The sequence below is a fragment of the Phyllobates terribilis genome, unplaced genomic scaffold (assembly GCF_046119375.1).
Source record: "Phyllobates terribilis strain yellow unplaced genomic scaffold, ASM4611937v1 Scaffold_169__1_contigs__length_4117513, whole genome shotgun sequence".
In the NCBI taxonomy this organism is placed as follows: domain Eukaryota; kingdom Metazoa; phylum Chordata; class Amphibia; order Anura; family Dendrobatidae; genus Phyllobates; species Phyllobates terribilis.
In genome coordinates, this window is record NW_027362929.1 from 2510624 (window position 1) to 2523422 (window position 12799).

At 45.2% G+C, this 12799-nt stretch overlaps 7 non-coding genes across 7 annotated transcripts; all 7 read right to left on the minus strand.

Annotated features, from left to right (window-relative positions):
* Positions 1-4092: 4092 nt before the first annotated feature.
* LOC141209026 (U2 spliceosomal RNA) lies at positions 4093-4283 on the minus strand. The gene has a single exon (XR_012279235.1). It is a non-coding gene; the product is annotated as a U2 spliceosomal RNA (small nuclear RNA).
* Positions 4284-5403: 1120 nt separating this feature from the next.
* Positions 5404-5594, minus strand: LOC141209027 (U2 spliceosomal RNA). Its single transcript, XR_012279236.1, has one exon. It is a non-coding gene; the product is annotated as a U2 spliceosomal RNA (small nuclear RNA).
* Positions 5595-6712: 1118 nt separating this feature from the next.
* LOC141209029 (U2 spliceosomal RNA) lies at positions 6713-6903 on the minus strand. The gene has a single exon (XR_012279238.1). It is a non-coding gene; the product is annotated as a U2 spliceosomal RNA (small nuclear RNA).
* A 1119-nt stretch (positions 6904-8022) lies between these two features.
* LOC141209980 (U2 spliceosomal RNA) lies at positions 8023-8213 on the minus strand. The gene has a single exon (XR_012280164.1). It is a non-coding gene; the product is annotated as a U2 spliceosomal RNA (small nuclear RNA).
* A 1121-nt stretch (positions 8214-9334) lies between these two features.
* Positions 9335-9525, minus strand: LOC141209030 (U2 spliceosomal RNA). The gene has a single exon (XR_012279239.1). It is a non-coding gene; the product is annotated as a U2 spliceosomal RNA (small nuclear RNA).
* A 1121-nt stretch (positions 9526-10646) lies between these two features.
* On the minus strand, positions 10647-10837 carry LOC141209031 (U2 spliceosomal RNA). Its single transcript, XR_012279240.1, has one exon. It is a non-coding gene; the product is annotated as a U2 spliceosomal RNA (small nuclear RNA).
* A 1120-nt stretch (positions 10838-11957) lies between these two features.
* LOC141209032 (U2 spliceosomal RNA) lies at positions 11958-12148 on the minus strand. The gene has a single exon (XR_012279241.1). It is a non-coding gene; the product is annotated as a U2 spliceosomal RNA (small nuclear RNA).
* Between the last annotated feature and the right edge of the window lie 651 nt (positions 12149-12799).

Here is a 12799-nt window from a genome sequence, read left to right on the forward strand (position 1 = left end):
TTGAGTAATGTAATCGGCCTCCAATTACGCAAATTCTTTTTCTCACCCTTCTTATATAGTAAAACAACTACTCCTTCTTTCATGGAATTACAAAGTACACCATTCATCCACATATATTGACATACCTCCACAAAATCAACACCAATCACATCCCATGCTTTTACATAAAACTCCACAGGCAACCCATCTTTCCCAGGTGTTTTATTCTTTTTCGCACCATCCACCGCCTTTTTAACCTCATCAAAAACAATATCCTCACTCAAACACTCACGTTCCCCTGATTCAAGCTGACTCTCCAACATACCTAACACATGCTCTTTCAAACCCCCATCCACCCATTTAGACTCAAATAAACTACTATAGAAACTATGTACCTCATCCAACACTTCCCTTCCAACCACAGTCATACCATTATCATTTACAACCTCATCCAACTCATCTTTTTTACTGCACATTTTTTTAAAAAAGTACCTCGTACACTTCTCATCCATATCCAAATGCTCAACTCTCGTCCTAAAAATAATTTCCTTCCCACGCTTTTCCAAAACACGCTTCATCTCATCTCTCGCTCCTCTGAGTTGATCACTATCATCAATTCCTTTCATACTCATTTTATGTAACCACTCAATCCTCATATTTAAATCTTTAAATCTGCCTCTTTCAATTGCTGCTTTTTTATAACCCCACCTCCTAAAAAAATTCTTAATTTCCACTTTCACCCAATCCCACCATACAGTCACATCCACAAAATTATTTTTCCTAGACCTCCACCATTCATACTTACTTTCGAAGTCTCTCATAACCCTAACATCCTCTAACAACCTAACATTTAGCTTCCATACCCCAACACCATGCACCATTTTTTTATCACCTTCAAACATACCCCACAAACATTCATGGTCTGTGAAAGAAAAAACATGCTGTTTAAAAAATTTACACACCAAACCTCTATTTGTATACAGCATGCGGTCAATCCTGGACACTATTCCTCCCCTATCAGCTCTATATGTGGCCGGTGGTGGCTTACTCAAAAATTCCGCTGCATCTAAAAAAGAAAAATCAGATGTAATTTGATTAAGGACCTTACCCGTGACATCAATTTCCCCTTCAGAAACACAATTGAAATCACCAACTAATAATATTGGAATCCTTCCAGGCAAAAATAAACGTATTTTCTCTAAAAGTGCTAACCTATCCCCTTTGTTAATTGGACAATACACGTTAACAATTTTCACCCTCCACCCTCTCCCCTTAACCACTGCCATTATACAACGACCTGGCTCCACCACCATATAATTTTCAAAACTTAAATCCCTATTCTCCAACAAAATCCCCACACCATCATTTTTGTTTGTCATTGAACCTGACCAAATACTATGCCCATATACCCAGTCCTTTTCAGGAGGTGACTCTTCAATTCCGCACTCTTGCAGACAGTAAATATTTGCTCCAAGATTTTTTAGTTCTTCCAGTATAGCCAGTCTTCTAGGCTTAGATTTTATAAGCCTTACATTTATTGACAGTACACTACAGCCCACGTTGGAGCCCATTTTTTAACCATATTCGGTAAAAAAGAACATACCCCCCACCGAAGAGTCAACCTTTCTCGTCTTGAAACTCGATTCCTGATGTTAAGCAGAGAATGCTGGCCCCCTCCTCCAAAAAAGACCTCCTAGGAGAGGCACTGTAGCTCTCGGGATAGCTCCTATCACTTAAGGGGCTGATGCTCCCAATACTGGCAGGTGAAAAATCTGGCCGGAACTTCTTTGCAGAAGACACATCAGAGTCCTCATCAGGGGGCCTCACCACAGCCCCGGTGAAGTCACCCTGGCCACCACCACCTTCATGAAATGCCTCTGAGCTTTCCAAAGCCAACACCGGCGTTGTGGAGAGTGAACCGCTCACTTCTCCCTCACCACTCACATCAAGCAGAATTGACATATCTGCAGGCTCTATCTCAACAGCGCTTCCACCAGCAGGATCGGGTGCTTGCTCCATCTCTTCCATGAAGTCCCTTACTGCCTCGATCGCCTCACCAATAGTGGCGGCAGTAGTAGGACGTGGGGACACGGCCTCTGCATATGACCTGGAACGATGGGGACAGTCCTTGAAAGCGTGTCCCTCCTCGCCACATGCATTACAAACCATGGAGTTAGTACACTCCATTGCCAGATGTCCCTCTTTATTGCATTTCCCACAAAACTTCTCCACCGTGCAGTCCTCTTGGTAGTGTCCAAAGGATTTACACTTCCTGCAAAAACGTGGAGCACCAGGAAAATACATATACCCTCTATCCCTCCCGATGGCAAAACTGAGGGGAGGGTAGTGGATACCCCCAGGTCCCTGGGGGTCCTCCTGGAACCGTACAAAAAACTTGTGTTTGCCAGTCCACAAGCCCACCTCATTCCTCACCTTGTGTGAGTAGGACACATAGCTGCAATGACGGTTCAGGAATCTAGTAATGTCCTCCACATCCACAAGGGGGTTGTGCATAAACACAACAACTGGCACTTCCCCCTTAGTATACAATACCGTGAATGTAAGCCCATCAAGAGCCGGATGATCCAAGGCTTGCTGATCCTTTAGAGTCTTGAAAAGATTCTGGCAAGCTGCCATACGATCAAGGACTAAAACGTACCGGCCATTCTTTGGGAACTCCTGTAGGCAAATGATGTCTCCATGACCAACATTCAAAATCTTGAAGATGACGACTTCCACCAAGAACCGCAGGTTAAAGAAATTCCTCCTTGACTCCTCAATATCAATGCGAAAAGCATTTTTGACCCGAATATCATCGGTCCCGGCATAGCGAATCTTGACGCCCATTATCACCTCTCGTTTCCTCTGGACACCCCCAATAGCAGCAGGCAGCTTAAGCCACCTAAGTGGCGATGCTGCAAGGCCGAGGGGGAGACACTATAGGATCCTTCTGACCAGATACAAGATCTAAGCCAAAAGGCCGAGAAGCGATAACCAGAATTGGTTTCCGACTACGGTGCCACCCAAGGATTCTGAAAAGTCCATTTGTGGAGATGGCCACCTGGACTCCCGATAAGAAGACATGCTGTCAACCTCTAGATCCCTCACATGCCTGCACTTTTCGGCTTGCTGCTGCTGCAATCCACGCGTTTTAGATCTGCATAACTCCACCTCTTTTAGCACAGTACCCTCAACCCCCGGCTGTTCCCACCCGCCTCAACACCGTTGGAAGGGAGGAGAACCAATTAAGGCGGGGGGGGTGGTGGAACGAGCAGCTGTCTACCCTTAGCAGGAGGGTTGCTGATTAATTACCTCTCCTGCTGCTGCTGCTGCTGGCTGTCCAGCAGCAGACTGAAGGTGGCTGCTGCTGTGCGCAGGTATATAAAGGCTCAGAGCCTATTATGACACGCGCAGCCAGCGTTCCATTGCCACATTCCGTCTACTGCAGGCGGGATACCTGGATGGCTGAATGTCACTGAGAAGCTCACAGAGACCGCCATAAGCAACAGTTTAAAAGAATGCCACAGACTAATCAACCAAACTTTTTGGGTTGGTTTCTCTTTTATAGTCTGCAGGCATTAAATGAATGAAGTCAGTGTTCCAGCAGAGGGAGACAACGTTTCAGAAAAGGCATTGTAGCAAACCAAAAAAGAAATTTTAAGCGCAGCAGAGTAACCAGCTCACATACCTGTTAGCTCAGGTGAGTTTAAAAGGCTGCTGTTGATAACAAGGGCATTTGCTAAATAGATGGTGTGTGTGCAACAATATACTGAAAGGTCAATTATATTGTGCAGCTTATCTCACCACCTGTAGTTATTTAGGTGAAAGCTCCAAAATGCTTGCCTAATATGTCTGTTTATCCAAAAGGAAGTATAGAGGGAGAGCTAGATAGATAGCATTGCATTACATTACATTACATGGCAATGCAATGCACAGTTTCTGAAGTTGAACCAAAATGAGCTTGTCATCTGGCTTCTGCAACTTTTAACATGAAAAATCCAATGAGGAGAAGAAAAGCAAAGCCAAAGAGTCCATCCCAAAATCCGACAAACAAGCAAAATGAACAAAAAGCATTGAATTCAATTCTTTCTGATTTTAGAAACTGCATTAAAGAAGGGGTGCACCGGTCCTGGAGATACTGCAATACCAGGTCAATGCGTGGAGTGGACAGAGCAAGCTCTTTTTCCATCTCCCTGTTCTAAAAATCCATTTAATATATGGTCCCCAGATAGGGGACGTATCAGATATTAAACTGATAAGAACAGATACTACACTTGATCTTAGCCAAAAGGCCGAGAAGCGATAACCAGAATTGGTTTCCGACTACGGTGCCACCCAAGGATTCTGAAAAGTCCATTTGTGGAGATGGCCACCTGGACTCCCGTTAAGAAGACATGCTGTCAACCTCTAGATCCCTCACATGCCTGCACTTTTCGGCTTGCTGCTGCTGCAATCCACGCGTTTTAGATCTGCATAACTCCACCTCTTTTAGCACAGTACCCTCAACCCCCGGCTCTTCCCACCCGCCTTAACACCGTTGGAAGGGAGGAGAACCAATTAAGGCGGGGGGGGGGTGGAACGAGCAGCTGTCTACCCTTAGCAGGAGGGTTGCTGATTAATTACCTTTCCTGCTGCTGCTGCTGCTGGCTGTCCAGCAGCAGACTGAAGGTGGCTGCTGCTGTGCGCAGGTATATAAAGGCTCAGAGCCTATTATGACACGCGCAGCCAGCGTTCCATTGCCACATTCCGTCTACTGCAGGCGGGATACCTGGATGGCTGAATGTCACTGAGAAGCTCACAGAGACCGCCATAAGCAACAGTTTAAAAGAATGCCACAGACTAATCAACCAAACTTTTTGGGTTGGTTTCTCTTTTATAGTCTGCAGGCATTAAATGAAAGAAGTCAGTGTTCCAGCAGAGGGAGACAACGTTTCAGAAAAGGCATTGTAGCAAACCAAAAAAGAAATTTTAAGCGCAGCAGAGTAACCAGCGCACATACCTGTTAGCTCAGGTGAGTTTAAAAGGCTGCTGTTGATAACAAGGGCATTTGCTAAATAGATGGTGTGTGTGCAACAATATACTGAAAGGTCAATTATATTGTGCAGCTTATCTCACCACCTGTAGTTATTTAGGTGAAAGCTCCAAAATGCTTGCCTAATATGTCTGTTTATCCAAAAGGAAGTATAGAGGGAGAGCTAGATAGATAGCATTGCATTACATTACATTACATGGCAATGCAATGCACAGTTGCTGAAGTTGAACCAAAATGAGCTTGTCATCTGGCTTCTGCAACTTTTAACATGAAAAATCCAATGAGGAGAAGAAAAGCAAAGCCAAAGAGTCCATCCCAAAATCCGACAAACAAGCAAAATGAACAAAAAGCATTGAATTCAATTCTTTCTGATTTTAGAAACTGCATTAAAGAAGGGGTGCACCGGTCCTGGAGATACTGCAATACCAGGTCAATGCGTGGAGTGGACAGAGCAAGCTCTTTTTCCATCTCCCTGTTCTAAAAATCCATTTAATATATGGTCCCCAGATAGGGGACGTATCAGATATTAAACTGATAAGAACAGATACTACACTTGATCTTAGCCAAAAGGCCGAGAAGCGATAACCAGAATTGGTTTCCGACTACGGTGCCACCCAAGGATTCTGAAAAGTCCATTTGTGGAGATGGCCACCTGGACTCCCGTTAAGAAGACATGCTGTCAACCTCTAGATCCCTCACATGCCTGCACTTTTCGGCTTGCTGCTGCTGCAATCCACGCGTTTTAGATCTGCATAACTCCACCTCTTTTAGCACAGTACCCTCAACCCCCGGCTGTTCCCACCCGCCTCAACACCGTTGGAAGGGAGGAGAACCAATTAAGGCGGGGGGGGTGGAACGAGCAGCTGTCTACCCTTCGCAGGAGGGTTGCTGATTAATTAGCTCTCCTGCTGCTGCTGCTGCTGGCTGTCCAGCAGCAGACTGAAGGTGGCTGCTGCTGTGCGCAGGTATATAAAGGCTCAGAGCCTATTATGACACGCGCAGCCAGCGTTCCATTGCCACATTCCGTCTACTGCAGGCGGGATACCTGGATGGCTGAATGTCACTGAGAAGCTCACAGAGACCGCCATAAGCAACAGTTTAAAAGAATGCCACAGACTAATCAACCAAACTTTTTGGGTTGGTTTCTCTTTTATAGTCTGCAGGCATTAAATGAAAGAAGTCAGTGTTCCAGCAGAGGGAGACAACGTTTCAGAAAAGGCATTGTAGCAAACCAAAAAAGAAATTTTAAGCGCAGCAGAGTAACCAGCTCACATACCTGTTAGCTCAGGTGAGTTTAAAAGGCTGCTGTTGATAACAAGGGCATTTGCTAAATAGATGGTGTGTGTGCAACAATATACTGAAAGGTCAATTATATTGTGCAGCTTATCTCACCACCTGTAGTTATTTAGGTGAAAGCTCCAAAATGCTTGCCTAATATGTCTGTTTATCCAAAAGGAAGTATAGAGGGAGAGCTAGATAGATAGCATTGCATTACATTACATTACATGGCAATGCAATGCACAGTTGCTGAAGTTGAACCAAAATGAGCTTGTCATCTGGCTTCTGCAACTTTTAACATGAAAAATCCAATGAGGAGAAGAAAAGCAAAGCCAAAGAGTCCATCCCAAAATCCGACAAACAAGCAAAATGAACAAAAAGCATTGAATTCAATTCTTTCTGATTTTAGAAACTGCATTAAAGAAGGGGTGCACCGGTCCTGGAGATACTGCAATACCAGGTCAATGCGTGGAGTGGACAGAGCAAGCTCTTTTTCCATCTCCCTGTTCTAAAAATCCATTTAATATATGGTCCCCAGATAGGGGACGTATCAGATATTAAACTGATAAGAACAGATACTACACTTGATCTTAGCCAAAAGGCCGAGAAGCGATAACCAGAATTGGTTTCCGACTACGGTGCCACCCAAGGATTCTGAAAAGTCCATTTGTGGAGATGGCCACCTGGACTCCCGTTAAGAAGACATGCTGTCAACCTCTAGATCCCTCACATGCCTGCACTTTTCGGCTTGCTGCTGCTGCAATCCACGCGTTTTAGATCTGCATAACTCCACCTCTTTTAGCACAGTACCCTCAACCCCCGGCTGTTCCCACCCGCCTCAACACCGTTGGAAGGGAGGAGAACCAATTAAGGCGGGGGGGGGTGGAACGAGCAGCTGTCTACCCTTCGCAGGAGGGTTGCTGATTAATTAGCTCTCCTGCTGCTGCTGCTGCTGGCTGTCCAGCAGCAGACTGAAGGTGGCTGCTGCTGTGCGCAGGTATATAAAGGCTCAGAGCCTATTATGACACGCGCAGCCAGCGTTCCATTGCCACATTCCGTCTACTGCAGGCGGGATACCTGGATGGCTGAATGTCACTGAGAAGCTCACAGAGACCGCCATAAGCAACAGTTTAAAAGAATGCCACAGACTAATCAACCAAACTTTTTGGGTTGGTTTCTCTTTTATAGTCTGCAGGCATTAAATGAAAGAAGTCAGTGTTCCAGCAGAGGGAGACAACGTTTCAGAAAAGGCATTGTAGCAAACCAAAAAAGAAATTTTAAGCGCAGCAGAGTAACCAGCTCACATACCTGTTAGCTCAGGTGAGTTTAAAAGGCTGCTGTTGATAACAAGGGCATTTGCTAAATAGATGGTGTGTGTGCAACAATATACTGAAAGGTCAATTATATTGTGCAGCTTATCTCACCACCTGTAGTTATTTAGGTGAAAGCTCCAAAATGCTTGCCTAATATGTCTGTTTATCCAAAAGGAAGTATAGAGGGAGAGCTAGATAGATAGCATTGCATTACATTACATTACATGGCAATGCAATGCACAGTTGCTGAAGTTGAACCAAAATGAGCTTGTCATCTGGCTTCTGCAACTTTTAACATGAAAAATCCAATGAGGAGAAGAAAAGCAAAGCCAAAGAGTCCATCCCAAAATCCGACAAACAAGCAAAATGAACAAAAAGCATTGAATTCAATTCTTTCTGATTTTAGAAACTGCATTAAAGAAGGGGTGCACCGGTCCTGGAGATACTGCAATACCAGGTCAATGCGTGGAGTGGACAGAGCAAGCTCTTTTTCCATCTCCCTGTTCTAAAAATCCATTTAATATATGGTCCCCAGATAGGGGACGTATCAGATATCAAACTGATAAGAACAGATACTACACTTGATCTTAGCCAAAAGGCCGAGAAGCGATAACCAGAATTGGTTTCCGACTACGGTGCCACCCAAGGATTCTGAAAAGTCCATTTGTGGAGATGGCCACCTGGACTCCCGTTAAGAAGACATGCTGTCAACCTCTAGATCCCTCACATGCCTGCACTTTTCGGCTTGCTGCTGCTGCAATCCACGCGTTTTAGATCTGCATAACTCCACCTCTTTTAGCACAGTACCCTCAACCCCCGGCTGTTCCCACCCGCCTCAACACCGTTGGAAGGGAGGAGAACCAATTAAGGCGGGGGGGGGGGTGGAACGAGCAGCTGTCTACCCTTAGCAGGAGGGTTGCTGATTAATTACCTCTCCTGCTGCTGCTGCTGCTGGCTGTCCAGCAGCAGACTGAAGGTGGCTGCTGCTGTGCGCAGGTATATAAAGGCTCAGAGCCTATTATGACACGCGCAGCCAGCGTTCCATTGCCACATTCCGTCTACTGCAGGCGGGATACCTGGATGGCTGAATGTCACTGAGAAGCTCACAGAGACCGCCATAAGCAACAGTTTAAAAGAATGCCACAGACTAATCAACCAAACTTTTTGGGTTGGTTTCTCTTTTATAGTCTGCAGGCATTAAATGAAAGAAGTCAGTGTTCCAGCAGAGGGAGACAACGTTTCAGAAAAGGCATTGTAGCAAACCAAAAAAGAAATTTTAAGCGCAGCAGAGTAACCAGCTCACATACCTGTTAGCTCAGGTGAGTTTAAAAGGCTGCTGTTGATAACAAGGGCATTTGCTAAATAGATGGTGTGTGTGCAACAATATACTGAAAGGTCAATTATATTGTGCAGCTTATCTCACCACCTGTAGTTATTTAGGTGAAAGCTCCAAAATGCTTGCCTAATATGTCTGTTTATCCAAAAGGAAGCATAGAGGGAGAGCTAGATAGATAGCATTGCATTACATTACATTACATGGCAATGCAATGCACAGTTGCTGAAGTTGAACCAAAATGAGCTTGTCATCTGGCTTCTGCAACTTTTAACATGAAAAATCCAATGAGGAGAAGAAAAGCAAAGCCAAAGAGTCCATCCCAAAATCCGACAAACAAGCAAAATGAACAAAAAGCATTGAATTCAATTCTTTCTGATTTTAGAAACTGCATTAAAGAAGGGGTGCACCGGTCCTGGAGATACTGCAATACCAGGTCAATGCGTGGAGTGGACAGAGCAAGCTCTTTTTCCATCTCCCTGTTCTAAAAATCCATTTAATATATGGTCCCCAGATAGGGGACGTATCAGATATTAAACTGATAAGAACAGATACTACACTTGATCTTAGCCAAAAGGCCGAGAAGCGATAACCAGAATTGGTTTCCGACTACGGTGCCACCCAAGGATTCTGAAAAGTCCATTTGTGGAGATGGCCACCTGGACTCCCGTTAAGAAGACATGCTGTCAACCTCTAGATCCCTCACATGCCTGCACTTTTCGGCTTGCTGCTGCTGCAATCCACGCGTTTTAGATCTGCATAACTCCACCTCTTTTAGCACAGTACCCTCAACCCCCGGCTGTTCCCACCCGCCTCAACACCGTTGGAAGGGAGGAGAACCAATTAAGGCGGGGGGGGGGGTGGAACGAGCAGCTGTCTACCCTTAGCAGGAGGGTTGCTGATTAATTACCTCTCCTGCTGCTGCTGCTGCTGGCTGTCCAGCAGCAGACTGAAGGTGGCTGCTGCTGTGCGCAGGTATATAAAGGCTCAGAGCCTATTATGACACGCGCAGCCAGCGTTCCATTGCCACATTCCATCTACTGCAGGCGGGATACCTGGATGGCTGAATGTCACTGAGAAGCTCACAGAGACCGCCATAAGCAACAGTTTAAAAGAATGCCACAGACTAATCAACCAAACTTTTTGGGTTGGTTTCTCTTTTATAGTCTGCAGGCATTAAATGAAAGAAGTCAGTGTTCCAGCAGAGGGAGACAACGTTTCAGAAAAGGCATTGTAGCAAACCAAAAAAGAAATTTTAAGCGCAGCAGAGTAACCAGCTCACATACCTGTTAGCTCAGGTGAGTTTAAAAGGCTGCTGTTGATAACAAGGGCATTTGCTAAATAGATGGTGTGTGTGCAACAATATGCTGAAAGGTCAATTATATTGTGCAGCTTATCTCACCACCTGTAGTTATTTAGGTGAAAGCTCCAAAATGCTTGCCTAATATGTCTGTTTATCCAAAAGGAAGCATAGAGGGAGAGCTAGATAGATAGCATTGCATTACATTACATTACATGGCAATGCAATGCACAGTTGCTGAAGTTGAACCAAAATGAGCTTGTCATCTGGCTTCTGCAACTTTTAACATGAAAAATCCAATGAGGAGAAGAAAAGCAAAGCCAAAGAGTCCATCCCAAAATCCGACAAACAAGCAAAATGAACAAAAAGCATTGAATTCAATTCTTTCTGATTTTAGAAACTGCATTAAAGAAGGGGTGCACCGGTCCTGGAGATACTGCAATACCAGGTCAATGCGTGGAGTGGACAGAGCAAGCTCTTTTTCCATCTCCCTGTTCTAAAAATCCATTTAATATATGGTCCCCAGATAGGGGACGTATCAGATATTAAACTGATAAGAACAGATACTACACTTGATCTTAGCCAAAAGGCCGAGAAGCGATAACCAGAATTGGTTTCCGACTACGGTGCCACCCAAGGATTCTGAAAAGTCCATTTGTGGAGATGGCCACCTGGACTCCCGTTAAGAAGACATGCTGTCAACCTCTAGATCCCTCACATGCCTGCACTTTTCGGCTTGCTGCTGCTGCAATCCACGCGTTTTAGATCTGCATAACTCCACCTCTTTTAGCACAGTACCCTCAACCCCCGGCTGTTCCCACCCGCCTCAACACCGTTGGAAGGGAGGAGAACCAATTAAGGCGGGGGGGGGGTGGAACGAGCAGCTGTCTACCCTTAGCAGGAGGGTTGCTGATTAATTACCTCTCCTGCTGCTGCTGCTGCTGGCTGTCCAGCAGCAGACTGAAGGTGGCTGCTGCTGTGCGCAGGTATATAAAGGCTCAGAGCCTATTATGACACGCGCAGCCAGCGTTCCATTGCCACATTCCATCTACTGCAGGCGGGATACCTGGATGGCTGAATGTCACTGAGAAGCTCACAGAGACCGCCATAAGCAACAGTTTAAAAGAATGCCACAGACTAATCAACCAAACTTTTTGGGTTGGTTTCTCTTTTATAGTCTGCAGGCATTAAATGAAAGAAGTCAGTGTTCCAGCAGAGGGAGACAACGTTTCAGAAAAGGCATTGTAGCAAACCAAAAAAGAAATTTTAAGCGCAGCAGAGTAACCAGCTCACATACCTGTTAGGTCAGGTGAGTTTAAAAGGCTGCTGTTGATAACAAGGGCATTTGCTAAATAGATGGTGTGTGTGCAACAATATACTGAAAGGTCAATTATATTGTGCAGCTTATCTCACCACCTGTAGTTATTTAGGTGAAAGCTCCAAAATGCTTGCCTAATATGTCTGTTTATCCAAAAGGAAGTATAGAGGGAGAGCTAGATAGATAGCATTGCATTACATTACATTACATGGCAATGCAATGCACAGTTGCTGAAGTTGAACCAAAATGAGCTTGTCATCTGGCTTCTGCAACTTTTAACATGAAAAATCCAATGAGGAGAAGAAAAGCAAAGCCAAAGAGTCCATCCCAAAATCCGACAAACAAGCAAAATGAACAAAAAGCATTGAATTCAATTCTTTCTGATTTTAGAAACTGCATTAAAGAAGGGGTGCACCGGTCCTGGAGATACTGCAATACCAGGTCAATGCGTGGAGTGGACAGAGCAAGCTCTTTTTCCATCTCCCTGTTCTAAAAATCCATTTAATATATGGTCCCCAGATAGGGGACGTATCAGATATTAAACTGATAAGAACAGATACTACACTTGATCTTAGCCAAAAGGCCGAGAAGCGATAACCAGAATTGGTTTCCGACTACGGTGCCACCCAAGGATTCTGAAAAGTCCATTTGTGGAGATGGCCACCTGGACTCCCGTTAAGAAGACATGCTGTCAACCTCTAGATCCCTCACATGCCTGCACTTTTCGGCTTGCTGCTGCTGCAATCCACGCGTTTTAGATCTGCATAACTCCACCTCTTTTAGCACAGTACCCTCAACCCCCGGCTGTTCCCACCCGCCTCAACACCGTTGGAAGGGAGGAGAACCAATTAAGGCGGGGGGGGGGTGGAACGAGCAGCTGTCTACCCTTAGCAGGAGGGTTGCTGATTAATTACCTCTCCTGCTGCTGCTGCTGCTGGCTGTCCAGCAGCAGACTGAAGGTGGCTGCTGCTGTGCGCAGGTATATAAAGGCTCAGAGCCTATTATGACACGCGCAGCCAGCGTTCCATTGCCACATTCCGTCTACTGCAGGCGGGATACCTGGATGGCTGAATGTCACTGAGAAGCTCACAGAGACCGCTATAAGCAACAGTTTAAAAGAATGCCACAGACTAATCAACCAAACTTTTTGGGTTGGTTTCTCTTTTATAGTCTGCAGGCATTAAATGAAAGAAGTCAGTGTTCCAGCAGAGGGAGACAACGTTTCAGAAAAGGCATTGTAGCAAAC